Source organism: Euprymna scolopes, chromosome 1 (assembly GCF_053919585.1).
Source record: "Euprymna scolopes isolate OS-2025 chromosome 1, ASM5391958v1, whole genome shotgun sequence".
NCBI classification, from domain to species: domain Eukaryota; kingdom Metazoa; phylum Mollusca; class Cephalopoda; order Sepiida; family Sepiolidae; genus Euprymna; species Euprymna scolopes.
The window spans coordinates 38,440,974-38,453,498 of NC_136482.1; the positions used below are offsets into that span (position 1 = coordinate 38,440,974).

Here is a 12,525-nt window from a genome sequence, read left to right on the forward strand (position 1 = left end):
ATGGTAGTGCTATTAAAAAATGTCCTGCTAAGTTTGCTCCTGCTTTCTTCAAACTTTACAGAAAATGCCTAAACGAATCTTTCTTTCCTGACTTCAAAGAAACTGTTCCTGTATTACCAGTTTTCACGAATTCTGGCGAAAGAACTGACAAAATAAATTGTCGCCCATTTAGCCTCCTCCCACCTTTGGTCAAAATATTTTAGACAATAATTAATCTATCTCTTGTCCCTCTCCTTACAGCTGCTAAACTTCTGAATAACAATCATTATGGAGTTAGCCAAGCCCATTCCACTGCAGACATCCTAACTATTATCTCTGAACGTATATACCGTTCACTGAACAAAACAGGGGAGGTAGTGCGGTAGCTCTAGATATATCTAAGGTCTTTGGCAGAGTATGGCAGGCTGGGCTTCCAAGGAAAATTAGATCATATTTAGAACTAGAGGAATACATTATGTAATGATATCTTTGTAAATTATGAGAAAAATCCAGGTTTTTCTCGACGATCGTACATCTAAACAATATAATATAAATGCGGGAGTACCTCAGGGGTATATCCTGGGAGTTTTATCATTCCTGATATTCATAAATGATCTCCATGATTAAATTGTTTCTGAGATGGGTATATTTAGTGATGACACGACTTTCTATAGCAGGAACGAGAGGGGAACAAATAAGAACATATCTAGGGAAACAACAGGAACACTGGGTGAAGAGCTCAGATCTGTAGCCTTCATTCAATGCTACCAAACATGAACTGGAATAGGTATGCAGAGAGAATTGACAAGGCTTCTGCAAGGAAGCTGGGCTCCCTCGACCGTGCTAGAAAGCAACTCACACCTAAAAGTATCCTGTATCTCTCTAATGCGACAACTCGCCCATGCATGGAGTATTGTTTTCACATTAAGGCTTGTGCATTTACTACTTGGCCTCAACTCCTGGACATTTTTAAAAAGAGGGTCGCCAACCTCGTAGGTCCTGCACTCTCGTGTAGGCTTCAACCCCTTGTGCCATCAACGAAATGCTGCATCACTCTACCTGTTCTACAAGTAGTTTAATGGTGAATAGTCTGACAAATATACAAGAACGTGCACGCCCTCGACATGAAATCCTCCGACATACTCGACAAGCGGCTAAATTCCACCTCTATTCACTAAATATCCCTAGTTGTTAGAAAGCATCTATTCCAATAGTTTCTGCCCCCAAACTGCAAGACTTTGGAACTCCCGTCCGGGGTTCTATTTTCCCAACTGTACTCACATGAAGAAATTTAAGAGTAATGTGAACATACATCTTGCTTCTCATTTCCTCTCCTAATATCCATGCAAGTCATGCCACTGATAATACTTAAACGTGGAATTGTGCCTGGTTTGGGGAGCAAAGGAATAAAAAATATTTTTAAAAAAGAAAAAAAAGAAAAACTTGATTCGACCTTCAAAAAAATACTGACATTTATAATTTACGTGATTTTTGCTTTATCTCTTGGAAATATAGAGTTTTATTATTCACGATTTTAACAACTAATTAAGCCTTCGTTATCCATTTTCATTATATTACGCTATACCTGTCGTATAATTGGGATGTGTTTTCTATTCTAAGATATGTCGTTAATCAGTTCATATTAATCTGCAACGTTGGTTGCATTACTCAAACTCTTCAGCTTATTTTTTTTATTCTGGTTGTAACCATAAATGTTCTTTTGTAAAAGGATTATAGAACACATTTTTGGGGGTGTTTGAGATATAAGTATTAATGACTTGCGCGATACACCTACGATTACAATGTAACTTAGGGGATGGTCGTTCGTAATTTTTTTAGGATGCTACATTGTCTTCAAATTTTCGATAAGAAATGCATGTTTTTTAAAAATATATTTCATATATGCATATCAAATTTCTTGACTATTATTTATAAATACTGGCAATTTGAATAATATTTCTTTATTTGCTAATAGATTGAATTTTAGGCGTTACCAAGGTCAGTCAAAATTTGTTTACATTTGTAAGAGTGGACATTCTGTACGCACCTAACTACTAAATATGTATGTGTTCGATGCTCACGTTTACTTTTTCGAAAACATCTACATATATTTGCACCAGAAGCGTAAACACACAATACTATGTGTACAAGAGTATTATGCGGATTATAAAGCCAATGATTAATTCTTTAAAAATATTTGATAAAAAATCTCATTTCAATTATGTCATTTCATATTCCTATTTACTTCGAATTTAACGTCAGACATATTTTGCACAGTCAGACATATTTTTTTAATTCACCCCGACACCAATATTTTTAAATTATAATTAAAAGCAGTTCTAAATGAGAACATCTTGATCTAGTCAGACAAACTCAAAAATGTCACATACATTCCTTGGGAACATTTATGTGTCAGTTTTCTACGGATAATTAGTGGGCGTTAAAGTAAAACTATTTTTTGAATAAGTTAATTTCATTTTTGTTTCTAAGATGAATCGTGTTTTACTTATTCCTCATTTAAAATTTTTTCAGCAGTTTGTTCCTTATCACAATTAAATTTGATACACATACACTGATGAACCAGGTAATCATATTTTATTTGTTTTCTTTTCTTTGGAAAAGGAGCTTCAAGCTAAATATCTGTTAAAGGAAGGTATTGCAGTTTCCTTGAAACAATGTGCGCAGTGTGAAATTATAAAATAACATCCGCCGCCCGAAAAGACATTCAAGCGGTAAAATTAGACAATCAAATGAAACACTTCGGACCAACACCGAGACAACAATTATCAAGAACAGAAAAACAAACAGAAAATGATACCTGCATCTACCAAAATGCCATGAATAATAGAGAAATATGTAAACACACGTATTCAGTATATCAATCACAATTTACGGCATGCCGGAGTTCTACTTCAGTAAATAAGGTAGGCAATTGCAATTATCCATGAAAGAAAGCATTGCAACAAGATTATTATCATTCCATTAACACCTGTTTAACAATTACCTGCACAAGTTACACATACAAACAAAAATACTGACCAGAGAAGAAACAAATGTAATCGGACACATAAGGATCACTACTGATGAAAATAGATAAACCGAAACAAATAATAGTGCTGAAATTAACTGAAGCCTTCTTATATGAACACAACACTGCGAACATAGACCTACTACTTGTGATAATAACCCCATATTCTATTATGCCTTTGACCACCGACCAATAATACACTCCAATAAATGAATGAGAATGGCGTGGTGAGCCAAAGAATGTATATAAATAAATATAAAAAAAATAAATATATAATATAATAAATTGTCTGAATTATTTAATTATAATAAATATACGCGTGTGTGTTCTTCGACGGATATTAACGCTGCACTAATATAGCGTTTTTTTTTTTACATTAGTAAGTGCATATTTTAAGATCTACGGATTTTACCGAACAAGTTGTATGTGGTTTTCTATATACTGTTCATTAACTTCCCTTACTCTATCATCTTTAAAAGCTTAGAAAACATTTAATTGTGATTTTCCATGTCTCGCTGACTTAAGCAAATCAGGTTATTTGCTAATATGTTCTCCTCTGTAGAGATGGTAGATATCGAAATCCTATAGGACAAGGCATTATATTTCAAATGCATTCTTTGTTTTACGTAGAATAAGAAAATTATTTTGGATTTGAAATTTAACCATGTCACATCATCCATTTTAAAATTAATGAATGATTAAAATTTGATTTATTAGCTCTTTTTGGTATTTTGAGCATTTTTTATTTAAATGAGATTGCCCTGATAGCATATTACTGCCAATGGTATTGTGTAAGTCCAATAATCACAGGTTCCCATAGTAATTGATTTGTTGGATAACTTTATTCTGAAGTATATATATATATATATATATATATATATATATATATATATATATATATATATATATATATATATATATATATATACTAATAAAAATGGAATTGTGAACACAGAGGAAAACAGGCTACATTTCTGGATTTAGATATAAAAATTGAGGATGGGATTTTTCTTTATAAAATATTTGATAAAGGAAACGCTTTCCCATTTAAAATAGTACGTATGCCCCATAAAGATAGCACATGCCCTGTTTTTATGTTTTATGGAACCATTATGTCAGAGTTTTTGAGAATAGCTCGCGTTACTTTAAAACTAACAGACTTTATACCACCTGTTTCTTGTTTAGTAATAAGGATGATAAAACAAGGTGGGGATAAAAAGAAAATATTTAAACAGTAAAATAAAGCATTTGTTCGTTATCCTGATGCTTTTGAATCGTTTAAAGTAAACCAGACTATGTTAGTAAAGGAACTCCAAAATTATATTAGCAATGTATAAAATGTATGTATAATTATATATAATAAATTTATATTAAAAAATATGTATATATGTAAAAATATTTTTAACCTTTATATATCTAATTTTAAATAATAAGGTAAATATACTAAATACTAATCATAGTGGGGGTGATAAGTAGTTAAATAGATTAATCCTAATCTTATAAATACAAGACTGATAAATTAAACAAATTAAAAAATGTATCCATTTTAAATGTGGAAATTGATGAATCGCACAGGTAAGAAATTCATTTTTCTATTATGAAAAGTTTAGTAATTGCAATTAAGAATAGGAAATTGGATCAAATGTGTGTAACATGTCTTCTTCCTGAGATTAAGGGTGGTGGTGTTTGATCAACACCGCTGGGGAGCCATGATGTAATATACTGTTTTGTTTTTAAATCCCCGAAACAGTGTTTCATAGTAAACAACTGATGATCCCTTGAAAAATAAATTATTGGTATTATAGTAAATTCGGATGATGCAGTGATTGCAGGTGATTAAATGCTTTACTGACTAGATGGTTTTCTAACGAATAATAAAAAATATTTTTGCATAGTTTGAAAGGTTAAAAACTTAAAGACAATATATATATATATAAATATATATATATATGTGTGTGTGTGTGTGTGTGTGTGTGTGTGTGTAAACGTTAGTATAATACCTAAAAATACTACATATACATGGCAATATGTATCCTGGAGACCAATTTGCCAATCAGACTTCGGCAGTGGTTTTCTGGAACAAATACATAAATAAAAATATAGCAGTCGAAAGCATGCCTTACCGGAGAATTGCATGTGCTTTTTTTATTCTCCCTTGACGAAGAGATACTACTCTCAAGAGTTAGGTATATCAAAACCTACCATATTCTACAGCACAGTAAATAAATGAAATATAATTTAAAAATTATTAAACTTCCTTCTTTTATTGTAATTATCATTTCATATAAAAAATCGTACACACGATGTATACAACGGACTCACTTGGATATCTATTATTATATTTCTTAGTTGCATGTCTGAGAATCAAGGCTTCGATTAATTACAGGACACTCTCGGGTATGAGTAATCTTTTTGGAAGTTTGATGAACCCAATCTTACTCGAAGAATCTATCGCAATTTTAATTGAAACTGTACCAGAGTTTCAGATTTATGACATTGTTTATATATTGTATTTTGAAATATGTGTTTGTATTCCCCAAATGTAATATTATTTTCTGTTTTGAATCAAACAGGTTAATGGAGGAACATTTTCCATTTTTATGTATTGGATTTTACAACTCGGAACACTAAAACAGTGTGACATTTAATTTTCTACGTGCAAAGGTATGTTCTCCGACTAAAATTGTTTTCATTTTTCCAAATGCGTAATAATGTGCTATATCTCTGTTTGTTTTTATAACATGGACAATTTTTTTTTCTAATTAAAATATTCACCCTATACACATTATCATCGCATGGTGTTGTGTTATTTTTTCTTATTTCTTCATTTCATAATACTGAAATTTTATTATGAAAAACATATGTACTACATAGGGCAAAAGTTTATGATTGTATGATTTTAGGTGAACGTTGATATACACTACCGAACTCCTTAAAATATTAGTTCATTAAAAAATATATGATGACATAAGATCATGATTGATGTTCATTTTTTACCTGGGGTTCACCGTTAACAATTCTTACGTTAACATCGTTACTGTTATATGTTTCAGTTTCAACATAATTTTTGGTATGATCGCATTATGTTTTATACACAAAAATAAGTAAAGCCTTCGTCCACAAGAAAAGAAACAGTTTATTGCTTTACACTAATTACAGTGTAGTCGCACTCCATCAGCTAGGAGAGCAGAACAGTTTAGGGAATGAGAGACAGACGACTTTACACGTTTTAGTTGTACCGAATAAGGTCTAAACTAATTTCTTTTTGCATTAACTACCTTGTTTCGAAATCAGATATGATATCATTACAATAAACATGCCGACTCCATTTTGTTATTTTGTAAGGTGTTTTAATAAACATAATAAACATAATTATTACAAAATTCAACTGCGGATCCTACGCTTTTAAGGTTATTTCAACTTTAATAAATTATAAGAAACTGGACGATTTAGAAAAATAATTTATACTAGAATTAGTATCACTTAGTATTTATTCTTTTATGTTTTCTTTGCCGAATTTATATAATGAACCTCCGGAATGGAGTGGGGAACTAATTACACACAAAAAAGGATTATAATTTCAGCCTATTTACTGCCGCAACGTTTACTCTCCTGCCCGTTCTGGAATCGCTCAGCACCGAAAAATGAAGCTCATTTTGTAGTTTCCAGCTTCACGCGCACACGAGATTATGCGAGAACGCACGTAATAAAATGCTAGCCGCCATCTTGGTTTTTACTTTTCGCGGCGTGAACTCACTCACTGAGCACCTACGGTAAGACTTGTTTTTCCTGAGCTTCTGAGCACATGCCTCCCTGATCTTAAGATCATATTTCGTAGTCGCTCATCCAATGTGGCGGCCGCCTCTCTCTACTTGGCCTCTGAGGTGTCTCGTCGTCCTCCTGTTGCTGCAGATTCCCCTCCATTGCTTCGCCTTCCACTGGTCTGATGTCAGGAATAGGCCTTGGTACTCCGTCCACCACGATGTTGTTTTTAGAGTTCCACCCAGTCACGCGATCTCTACTTTATTGTGTGGTGCAACGCGCCCCCGGTAAATCCACCCATACCTCATCCCCGAGTGTAATAATCCCTGTGACCTCTGCCTCTCTGCTTGCCTGCTCAACCCTGGTGTGTCTCCAGGAACATGCGAACGTTGACAGTTGCGGAACCGTCTCTGGAACTTGTCCCAAGCTAGGCGACATATACCAGTAGACGGATTGCTCAGGTTAGGTGTCTCCTATCTCCGCAACTGCCTTTATGGTACGGTCGTTTCTCTCCACGATCCCGTTGCCAATGTTGGATGTCACCTCCTCATTAGGTCCGTCACTGCTACTGACTTGAATGCGGTCCAGTTGTGGGTTAAAAACTATTCCACTTGACCTCGCCCCGAAAACACCTCATCGAGGATTGCTGCTATTTCATTGCCTGTTCCTCCACGTAGCTTCTTCCATAGTGCAAATCGCCAGGGCCCGCAGTCAATCATGGTCAGGTAAATACCACCCTTGTAATGTGTGACATCGCATGACAGTCTCTCCCAGGTCCCACTCACCACCAACTGACCAGTTTTATGCGTGCTTGAAGCAGGATCAATCGACTGACATCTGTCGCATGTCCTGACCACTTGCCTCACTTGCTCCTTGGTTACACTCGGCAGATTGTGCAGCTCTCGCACGCCAACGTCATCTAGATCCGATGCAGCAACAGCATCGTTTGTTGGCAAAAGCCAACACTTATTCACTCTCGTGAGAGCATCTGCTCGGTTTTTCTCGGAAGCCACCATGTCTACGCGAAGCTTCAAACAAAACTTCTGCATCAGCACAGCTAGAACTCCAAGCCTGCACTTCACTAACATCACTGATGCACCTTTTGTTTTTATCCTTTTTTCGCTTGAAATGAGAGACTTTAGCAAACATAACACCGTGGCAGAGTCTGTTTTGATGCAGACGTCACGCCGTTCCCATTTTAAGGCCAGGTTGACCCCTTTGATTACCGCATCTAATTCTGCTACACTGATGTGGCTGACATCATTTTCCTTCCTTAACCAGGTCACATCATCTGCAACAACCTCTCCAATTTCCAAAACGACTCCTGTTGAAATGCTGCTTGTATCACACCACACGACTCCATCCAATGTTCGCAGTACGTTCCAGGTTCCCCAGACTCGGTCTTGACGTTCTGCTTCTTTCAAGAGCTCTTCTATCATGGCGACTGTTCTTCCTCCCACTTTATCATTCAACCCTCTTCCTTCGGCATGCCTCCTTATGTAGCTTCATGCTGGTCTAAGCCAGCTAGCAACCGGGTAATGCCCGATCAACTTCCCGCATAGGGAAAAAGTTCTCGTCAGTTGACCTCTTGCTTCAGTTGCGGGATCCCGCCCCCCCTGCGAAACTCTAGGCTGCCCGACGCACCTGTTTTTAGCTCCAAAGCAGCCCATCCGCTTAATTTTTCAGGCGTTTTAGCGACCAACCCAAACATCTTCAAATGAGTCACCACCTCCTTGGAAGTTACCAGATTTTCATTCACCAGAATATCGTCTATCTATGAACTCACTGTTCCATCTCCTTTTCCCATTATCTCCAGAATCTTCCTGAGGATTGTTGACATGATCTTGGTGCCGAATTCAACCCGAACCCCACTCGCGTAAGGCATTAGGTTTTGCCTTTGTACCTGATTGACGTGTATTTCCAGAGCTTCTTGACGATGTGGAGTTGCAAATAGGCAGATTTTAGATCTGCCAACGTAGACGCGCCATTCATCTGCCTCCATTCTCTAATGGTCTCACTGCAAACATCAACGGTGTAACCTTCAGTATGGCACTTAACATGTTGGTTCAGCTCTCTAAAATCCAGGACCGGTCTTACTTTCCATTTAGTTGGTTGCAGAGCGGCCATCAACGGCAAAATGCCAGACTGAACGTCATCCGTCCAAGGTAGCAGTATACCTTCCACAATCCATCGGTCCTTGTTCAAACTCATTTCTCGCCCCTCCTCTAAGCGAATTAGTGTAACACACCACCCTGTTTGTCAGCAATGACGCTTGATGTGTCCATGCCCATCCCAGCGTCCGCTGCTCTCTGTCGAATTCGTCTTGGAAGTCCTGATCTTTGATCGATATTTTTTCTTTCATTCCCGGCCATGTTGTCCCCCCCTGAGTGCTTGCTCTGTCACTGCGCACTCAGCTAGTCCGAACATTACGTTGTTGCATGTGATGGTAACACCTTCAAGTGGGCATATAATATCCATTCCAATGATGACTTTGACGCCAGACACCAGATGATCGGTGACAATTGCATGGACCCTCATCCGGTGTTCAGCAATATCAATAGTGACGGTCTTCTTCCCTCAACACTTCACTCGCGACCCATCGAATGCAACTACTTCACCCTTCCCTTTCCATCTTCCGACCAAGGTTGTGTGCACGATCGTAGTGGTACAGCCAGTGTCGATCAGGGCCATATCTCCCCATTCGTCCACCACGATCTTCTACTTGGGCATATGCTGCGAGTGCGCCACGATTCCCGAATGGGGGCGGCTGATGGCGTTTCGGCTTCCCCTTGTTAGTTTCCCGACCTCGTGCATTTCGCCGCTAAATGACCTCTCCGATTGCATTTGCAACATACTATCTGTTGTAAGAACTTCCTGCAGTCTCTTTTTATGTGTGCCTCCCCATATTCGAAGCATGCCACACTCGGGTTCGGCAGACATCTGGCCACATCCTGATGTACCGTTGCTGTGCCCCTCCAGACTCCGTGCGCTGAGTGCTCACCAAGATCTTTGCAGTTTAGAGCAGCCCACTCACATCCTTCTTCTGAGGATATATCAGTGTATGCCTCGGCAAATTCTAGGGCAATGTTAAAAACTTCTTCGGATATCGAGGGATAAATATCTATGATGTCAAACTGTATGAACGTACATTTATCTTTGTTTTCTATATTTTTTAACCAGGTGATTGCTTCGGTAGTATTTTCCCACTGGTTTAGTTCTAGGCTCTGTTTTATTTGTTTGTTTACTCTAGAAAGTATAGTTTTGCTAATTCTAATTCTACCTATTTCTTTCCAAGGTGTCATTAAAAAAATATATAATATTCAATACTTGACTTATTTACATTTTAGTTTTATAATTAAATAGAATATTTTATTGGCAACTAATATTAACCAAACAAATTAGCAATCAAGCAAATTAAACATTGTAGAAGCCGCATTATGTGTAATCTTCTGCATTAAAGCTGCGAAATTAAGTACGAACTCCCCAACAGATGAAAGTAAAATGAGAAAGACAGATCCCTAGTTACACTTACTGTTCTTTCATATAAGACCCGTACAAATTAATTACTCTACACGCAATAACCCTAATCCTCGAATGGCTTACTGGTCTTTATAAATTGTCATTTCCATGTAAAAAAACCTACACATTCAATTAGATGTCAGATTTCTTGTCCGAAGGGGAGTGTATACCTCCAAACTTCATCCCGGCTGTATCATCATCCTTATTACGAAATATTTACATTCAGTGATTGGCGCGAATAAGAGCGATGGACGGGTAATTTAAGCTTGAATATGGAAATGCTAAGACTGTGAGGTGGCGATGAAATGCTGCTCCTGTTCTGAGGGTTATCTTAGATCTAAATATAGATTGTCTGGCGTTACACTACACACACTATGATTAAATTTACGATCATCTGGTGCTCCTGTGCCATTTCAATATCTTTCCATCATTTTCTGATCGGTGAGCTTAGGAATTCTACTTTGTTACTAAGACGCACACTACGTGCAACGGAAAACATTTTACTCACAAGCACTATTGATTGATTGTGACCGAAGTTGCCTTGAACAACAGATCGATCCGTATCCTCGTGTTTTATGCACCCAATATTGCTCGAGAAGTGTTATTCTTTCGTCGGCAGTTGAATGTATTTCTCGTTGGTTCAGGGCGATTGTTTTTACTGAGGACTGGAATGCCATAATAATTAAATAATCGTCTGACTTGATTGCTCCGTGATGTATGGTCGGCAGATTCTTCGTTTAATTCTGAATTAGTTAAGGCCCATAGAGTGCGTGAGTCCATAGAGTCAATGTGGTGCCTGTAACAAGTGTGACGAATGGACAAAATGGGTGGCCCCTCGTCCAATACCCCTGTTTGAATTGTTGCACATCTTTAATAACACATTTTAATAGATATATATATATATATACATATATATATATACATATATATATATATATATATATATATATATATATATATATATACAGTGATGATCATATTTATTGGCACGGTAAAATAAAAGTTAAATTTTGTCTAATAAATTCTAAAAAAGGGATTAAATTAAAGAAAATAACAAAGTATATTATGTAGTTTTAACTGGCCTTTCCGATGCAGCAATCGGATTTTAGAAAAAAATAAATAACAAAGGAACAACAAATATAATTGCAAAAACCCCTTGTTAAAAATTATTGGCACGATTTATTTAATAAGCAATTGTATAGCCTTTGGCCTTGATTACCTTCCTCAGTCGCTTTTCATAGTTTACAACCAAGTTGTTGCACTCTTCAGTAGTAATTTTAGCCCACTCTTCCTGACAATAATCCTCCAATTGAATAAGATTCTTAGGCTTCCTTTGCATTACCCTCAATTTTAATGTTCTCCATAAATTTTCAATCGGATTAAGGTCTGGGCTTTGTGATGGCCACTCCAAAACATTAATATGATTGTCCTCAAGCCACTTCTTAGTCAGTTTAGCCGAATGATTTGGGTCATTATCTTGCATGGACCACCAACGACGACCAAGTGAGAGCTCTTTAGCAGAGTCTTTAAGGTTTTCATCCAATATTTTAACATAATCTTCCTTTTTCATGCTACCTGTGACCTTAACAAGTCGCCCTGGTAAAGAGGCAGCAAAGGATCCCGAAAACATCAAACTGCCTCCACCGTGCTTCACTGTGGGTATGGTGTTCTTAGGCAGGAAAGCTTCGCCAGATTTTCTGTAAATATAAGACACTTTATTATGGCCAAATAACTCTATTTTCGTTTCGTCAGTCCATAGAACACGTTTCCAGAATGCAACATCTTTATCAATATGACGTTTTGCAAAGGCTAGCCTTGCTTTCAGGTGCATAGGCTTCAATAAGGGAGTCTTTCTCGGACGACATGCTTTTAAACCAGCTCTCTTCAAAACTCTACCAACTGTATGTCGAGATACATTCACTCCAGAGGTACTCTGTTCATCAACAATCTCCCCAACAGAGATCCTTGGGTTTTGTTTTACTTGTCGAACAATTTTCCGTTCATCTCTTGAGGAAAGAATCCTTTTTCTCCCTCTGCCCTCTAAACTCATAACGGGGCCTTGCGATTTGAACTTGTTTATTATGGCTCTAACAGTGGATTTGGGAAGGTTTAGCTTCTTTGAAATCTTATCATAGCCCTCCCCATTGGTATGGCATGCTACAACAAGCTTCCTGACGTCTTCGCTGTGTTCCTTAGTTTTAACCATGGCGATTGAAAATTATAATTTAGTCACTTAT

At 37.0% G+C, this 12,525-nt stretch overlaps 1 protein-coding gene across 3 annotated transcripts in view; it reads left to right on the top strand.

Moving 5' to 3' along the window:
- LOC145293851 (uncharacterized) overlaps positions 1 to 12,525 on the top strand; it is a 3,143,230-nt gene that overhangs the window by 228,676 nt on the left and 2,902,029 nt on the right. For all 3 annotated transcript variants that reach the window (XM_080140773.1, XM_080140596.1, XM_080140684.1), the window contains exon 2: positions 5,581 to 5,671. The gene's annotated coding sequence lies outside the window, so the exon portion shown is untranslated. The remainder of the gene's footprint in view (positions 1 to 5,580; positions 5,672 to 12,525) is intronic.